Source organism: Rhinolophus sinicus, chromosome 13 (genome assembly GCF_057876585.1).
Source record: "Rhinolophus sinicus isolate RSI-liver-muscle chromosome 13, RSI-T2T, whole genome shotgun sequence".
In the NCBI taxonomy this organism is placed as follows: domain Eukaryota; kingdom Metazoa; phylum Chordata; class Mammalia; order Chiroptera; family Rhinolophidae; genus Rhinolophus; species Rhinolophus sinicus.
Genome location: NC_142513.1, coordinates 62550420 through 62557124, shown reverse-complemented (window position 1 = coordinate 62557124; position 6705 = coordinate 62550420). Strand labels below are relative to the sequence as shown.

Here is a 6705-nt window from a genome sequence, read left to right as displayed (position 1 = left end):
ACTGTGCTCCAGGAGACGCCCCTCGGTGTGCGCCCTGGCCCGGCAGGCCTGCCCCTTCTAGGAAAGGGACGCGGAGGCCTCCCGAGGGTCCGGGATTTCACAGCCGGGCAGTAGGGACTCCAGGGTCCCAAGGTGGGAGAGAGGCCTGGCCCTGCCCCAGTGGGCAGCCATTTCCCACACAAGGCGGGTCCGCAGTTCTTCGTCCGCAAGCGTCTGTCTGCGTGGAGCGAGGCTGGCGCCCACAGACTCTCAGCAGGGCCCCCTGGGAGCCTGGAGGCTGGCCATCACCATCCTCACATCCCAGGCCAGCCTCAGCCTCAAACCCTGGCCATCTGTCCTGTCCTTCCCCGGCCCAGCCCTGCCTCTGGCTTCCTGCTCCCTTCCCCCATGCTCTCAGGAGCGCCTCCAAGGAACACTCACCCTCCACCTCCTGCCTTCACAAAACCTGGCCCTGCCTGGGGGACCCCTCTGTTGCTCCTCAGGACTGCCGGACCGCACTGACGCTTGGCAGGCCTCGGCAGCCCCTGCCCTCTGACGCCCACAGACATTCTCGTTGTCCAAGCTCCCATGCATTTGCCCTGGTTCCTGGAAGCCCCACCCCGAGCCCTGCTGCCCTCCTGGGGACCCATGGAGTACACGGCCACTCAGTTCCTTGGCCTCCGCCTCTCCAGTGGCCTTTCAGTCCACCTCAGCCACCAACTCTCGGGCCCAGCCTAGGCAGTGGTGTCACCAGTCGCCCCACCTCTGAAATCTGAAAATCAGATGCCCCGCTCTCAGACCCGACCCTGCTGTCTTTCCTGCGTGCACTCTGCAAACCCTTACAATCACACCATGTGTTTTTCTTCCTCCAGTTCCTTGTCAGCTTCTTCTCACCACCTCCCAGCCCCTCCAGGCTTCACCTGCTCCCCTCCCTGGCCCCTCCCGAGCCACCTTCCATTTCTCCCTGCTCCTAGCAGCAGCTGGCCTTCCAGCCCAGTGACGGACAATTCAGACCCCCACATCCTGCCACACACACCTCCACCTGTTCACCAGGCATCTGGAAGTGGCAGCCACGAATTTCCCTCCCTCTGGATACAATGAAGCAGCACCCACCCGCCAGCAATCAGAGATTGATGCTTTCACCAGGGCTCTGCCCACCCCCCCACCACCTCCCCAAGGACTCTGCTGTAGGTGCCCCCCTCTTTCTTGCCTTGGTCTCTCCTGGCTCCTGACCCTCAGTCTAAAAGCATCCTGGTCTCCCTCCTGTGAAAAGTACTGACAATACCCCTCCATGGACAGGTGGTCCCTCTACTTCCCACCGCACACGGACACAGGCAGCCAGCCTCGAACCCACTAACGTGCACACTGTGCGTTCCCACAAAAACAGGCCAAACTAAGGAGTGCTGTTGGAAGTGAAGATAGTGGTTCCCCTGGGGGTGGGGGTGGGGCTCATGGGGCCTGAGGGGCTTCTGCGGATGTGGCGTCTTGATGTGGGTGCCGGTTACTTGGGTGTGTTCACCAAGCTCTGCACTCATGATACGTGGGCATGTGTATGTGGAGATCACATTGCACATCCAAGTTCTGTTCTGTTTTGAAAACCTAGGGTGATGCGAGGGAGACAGGAGTAGAAGGGCTTGGTGACATAGACAGGACGGTCGGGAGGACTTCTCTGAGGAAGTGACATTCCACCTGGGACCCTGGGTGAGAGTCCCTCTCGGGACATGCTGGGGGAAAGCACTCCAGCAGAGAGCCTGGCAAGTGCTACGTCCTCGAGGGAGGACAAAGCTTGGTGTCCCAGAGGGACAGCAGAGGCCCGTGCGGGTGGAGCCCGGCCAGAGTGGGGTGGGGGTTAGTGGGCTACTAGATGAGGTCAGAGAGGGGAGCAGGCGTCAGGTGAGGCAAGGCCTCATGGTCAGGTAAGGAGAGAGGACTTTATTCTAAATGGGATAGGATGGCATGGAGGGTTTTAATCAGGGGTACGCTGTGCTCTGACTCCCCTTCTGACTGCTGAGGGGACAAGAGGTCCTGGGCTGAAGTGTCCCACAAGTCACTCATGAATGAATGAAGACAGGACACACACAGAGAACTCTCAGTGTGAGAACTGCAGGGACGTTTCAGGCCCTTTTACAGGGGAGAACACGGAGACCAGAGAGGGCAAGTCACTTGCCCAAAATCACACAGCAAGTCAGTGGCCAGGGGACTGAGACTAGAATTCAGTTCCACCTGATACTCACCAACTATTAGTGGAGTTGTTTAACCAGTTGAAAGTCCTCACTTGTAAGGGTATGGCAAATTATGCTTTTTCTAATCCTACATGTTTTTGTTTTTGTTTTTCCTATAAAGTAGAGAAAACTGGGAACTATAGTTCCTGTTGGAAAAGCTATAATTAGAAAAACTATAATTAGAAAATTATAGTTCCTATTAATAAATCTCTACTTTTTCGTTTTCGTGGGGACAGGCTTGAAATAACGTCCCTTCCCACACCGAGGTGCTATCAGTCTATAGGACAAATGTCTTCCCCTTTCAGTGTTGTGTGTGAGCAAACGCTATGCCATATTTTCTCTCTTTTTTTTTTAATTGAAGTTCATAAACTTTACAATTGTTAGTAAAGTTACATAGATTTCAGGTGTACAATTCTGTATTACATCATCTATATCTTACATGTGTGTTCACCACCCAGAGTCAGTTCTCTTTCCACCACCATGTATTAGACCCCATTTACCCTCTTCAAAAGCCCCCCCCTCTTACCCTCTGGTAACCCCTAAACTATTGTCTGTGTCTATGAGTTTTTGTTTCTCACTTGTTTGTCTTGTTCTTTTGTTGCTTTTGGTTTATATACCACATATCAGTGAAATCATATGGTTCTCTGCTTTTTCTGTCTGACTTATTTCACTTAGCATTATCTCAAGATCCTTCCATGTTGTCACAAATGGTACTATTTCATCTCTTACCGCCGAATAGTATTCTATTGTGTACATATACCACACTTTACCCGTTCATCTATGGAAGGGCATTTTGGTTGTTTCCATGTCTTGGCCACTATAAATAAAGCTGCAATGAACACTGCAGCACATATGTCTTTATGGATAAATGTTTTCAGATTTTTTGGGTAGATTCCCAGGAGAGGGATTGCTGGGTCATATGGCAATTCTATTCGTAATTTTTTGAGGAACCTCCACACCGCCTTCCATAACGGCTGCACCAGTCTGCATTCCCACCAACAGTGTATAAGAGTTCCTTTTTCTCCACAGCCTCTCCAACACTTGTTACTATTTGTCTTGTTGATGATAGCCATCCTGACTGGGGTGAGGTGATATCTCATTGTGGTTTTCATTTGCATTTCTCTGATGATTAGTGATGTTGAGCATTTTTTTCATATGTCTATTTGCCATTTGTATGTCCCCTTTGGAGAAATGTCTCTTCAAGTCCTCTGCCCATTTTTCAATTGGGTTGTTTGTTTTTTTGTTGTTCAGTTTCATGAGTTCCTTGTAAATTTTGGATATTAGCCCCTTATCAGAGGCACTGTTTGCAAAAAACTTCTCCCATTCAGTTGGTTGCCTCTTTATTTTGTCCATGGTTTCTTTTGCTGTGCAGAAGCTTTTAAGTTTGATATAGTCCCATTCGTTTATTTTAGCTTTTACTTCCCTTGCCTTTGGAGTCAAATTCATAAAATGCTCTTTGAACCCAAGGTCCATAAGTTTAGTACCGATGTTTTCTTCTATGCAGTTTATTGTTTCAGGTCTTATGCTTAGGTCTTTGATCCATTTTGAATTAATTTTGGTACATGGTGACAAATAGCAGTCCAGTTTCATTCTTTTGCACGTAGGTTTCCAATTCTCCCAGAACCATTTATTGAAGAGGCTTTCTTTTCTCCATTGTATGTTTTTTTTCTTCTTTGTCAAAAATTATCTGTCCATATTTATGTGGTTTTATTTCTGTGTTCTCACTTCTATTCCATTGGCTTGTGTGTCTCTTTTAACGCCAATACCATGCTGTTTTGATTATTGTAGCCCTGTAGTACAAGCTAAAGTCAGGAAGTGTGATACCTCCAGCATTGTTCTTTTTTCTTAAGATTGCTTTGGCTATTCGGGGTCTTTTTGTGGTTCCATAAAATCTGATGATTTTTTGTTCTATTTCTTTAAAAAATGCCATTGGGATTTTGATGGGGATTGCGTTAAATCTGTATATTGCTTTGGGTAATACAGTGAATTTAACTACGTTGATTCTTCCAATCCATGAGCACGGAATGTCTTTGCATTGCTTTGTGCTATATGGTATTTTCAATTGATCTCAGAGCCTCCTTTAGCTTTTGAATCATATTCTATTGTGTGAACAGTGGGGCATGGCTGCGTAGAACCACCGTCCGGCCCTAGAAAAACGCCAGGAACCTCAAAGCCACACAGGGCCGAGAAGCCCCCTTTTCAGCCGTGCTCTGGTCTCCAGTCTTCTCTGAATGGACGCAGGACATTCCTGCGTGTGCGTCGGGCACGCGGGTGTCGGGACAGCCTAGGTCCGCGCCACAGGCGTGTGCTTCGCCCGGGATCTGTGGGTGAACGGGCTGTTCCCGCTGGCGTCCGGCCTCGGCGGGGTCTGGGACCTCCTGCGCCCGCCGCTGCCCCGCTGACCGCTAGAGGGCCGTTTGTGCTTTCACCGAACAGTACGTTTGTGCGCACAGAACCAGGCATGGAACGCGCATTTGGAAGCAGTGAAAAACTTTACTCAAAGCAATTATGAAAAAAAAAAAAAAGTGATGCAAAAAGTCAGTTTCAGTGCAGGTTAAAATAATCTTACCCCTTTGAAGTGAGCTAGGAGCGGCGCGTTTCCTGACTGCCCGGCTAGCTCAGTCGGTAGAGCATGGGACTCTTAATCCCAGGGTCGTGGGTTCGAGCCCCACGTTGGGCGGGTCGTTCACTTTTGTTTTTCCAGTCGCATCTTCGGTCTCGTCAGCGGTAACCATTTTTTACCAGCTTCGGTTCTCGTCAATGGTAATAACGGACTTCAATCTGCAGTCTATTTTCAAACAACACAGGACAGAAAAACTACTAAAATTGAACAGATTAAAAGAGGGAACCATGCAACTATAAGGCGATTTCATCTTATAAATACACAGTTAAAGGCTATGTGGTATAGAGAAATATTTGTCACCGAGTGGTCTATTGAAGGGCAGTGGAGTGCCAAAGGTCAGGGAATAAGAAGACAGGAAAAATAGTGAAATCGTGGCGTTCGTAAATATTGCTGAAGTGATCTCTGTCAAAACGTTTGAAATGTGTTTTTAACTTAATCCTGTGCGGTATTGAAGGTTAGTTTGGAGGTCAGCTCTACTTCACAGGATTCACTGTGCATATTAATTTCACATTTGTAAATGCCTTTAAGTAAAGGCTAGTGATTCTTATGGGCTGTTTAAACCACTGTAATATTGTGTTAGTTAGCTTGTCAGGTGGCTCTTGTGAACAGAACCTTAGGACTTTTTTATCCTTTGTTTTCCCTGAGTTAGTAATTCAAACGGAAGAATTTTCCCTTGGCCATTTTTGTCTTAAAACATATCTCAAAACAAGTAATTATATTTTCCTAAAAGAACTCAATTTCTTAGGGCAAAACTTTGCTTTTATGTTAACACCTGCAAATTCTTTCCTTGTCTTATTTTCCATCATTCTCAGTAATTGTCAAGCATGCTCTACAATTACCATATGTTATTATCATCAATTCAAACACAATTTTAGACTTTGGAAGAAAGACATGGAAATTTTCAGCATCAAAAATGAAGATCCCTAAATACCCTTATTACAGAGCAGTACTTCATCGCTAGGTAGATGGGAGGTGAAGTAGGAACTTTCTGAAGGCAACCCATGGCAGAGAGACGCCAGCTGGTGAGAAGTCAGTGAAGATATCACATATCCATTTCACGTTGAAGAGCAGCATTCTGGGTTGAATCGTGTCCTCTTAAAATTCATATGTAGGATTCCTAACCTCTAGGGCTTCAGAATGTGACCTTATTTGGAAATAAGGTTGTTGCAAATGTAATTAGGTAGATGTGGTCATAGTGGCGTAGAATGTGCTCTGAATCCAGTTTGACTGTTGTCTTTATATAAAGGGGAAATTTGGAGACAGACACACAGGAGAGAGCCATGTGAAGATGAAGGCAGTGATTGGGGTGATGCTTCTACAAGCCAAGGAAACCGGAGATTGCCAGCAACCACCGGAAGTGGGGAGAGGCCAGAACAGCTTCTGCCTCACAGTGGTCAGATGGAACCAACCCTGCCAACACCTTGACTTTGGACTTCTAGTTTCCAGAATTGTGAGGCAATACATTTGTTGTGTAAGCCACTCAGTTTGTGGAACTCTGTTATGATAGCCCCAGAAAACGGATCTTGTCACCGGTGCTGGGTTCCTTGCCCCTCTCAGGATAGAAATCAAGAGAGTGGGTGAAATAGTTTTGCAGAGAGAAAGGTTTATTAAAGCGAAAGCTTGATGCACCAAGGGAGCGGACTCCAAAAGAGAATGGATGTGGCTCTTGGGGTTGGGAGCCACCCCTTCCTCTCTCTCCCTCCCCCCCAAAGTTTGTTGAGGTAGGTCCTTTCCTGCGCCTCTGCAGTATTACCTACATGCACTACTTCATCGCGTGTTTCATCTTAAATCTCCGCCTAAGGGTTTTTTTTTTAATGTGCTAATGCGGAAAAGTTAACTATACACAGCTCTTTTAATTAATGTGCATGTGCTACTTGAGAA

General features: G+C 47.3%; 1 non-coding gene across 1 annotated transcript; it reads left to right on the top strand.

Moving 5' to 3' along the window:
• Positions 1 to 4808: 4808 nt before the first annotated feature.
• On the top strand, positions 4809 to 4881 carry TRNAK-CUU (transfer RNA lysine (anticodon CUU)). The gene has a single exon. It is a non-coding gene; the product is annotated as a tRNA-Lys (tRNA).
• Positions 4882 to 6705: the final 1824 nt, after the last annotated feature.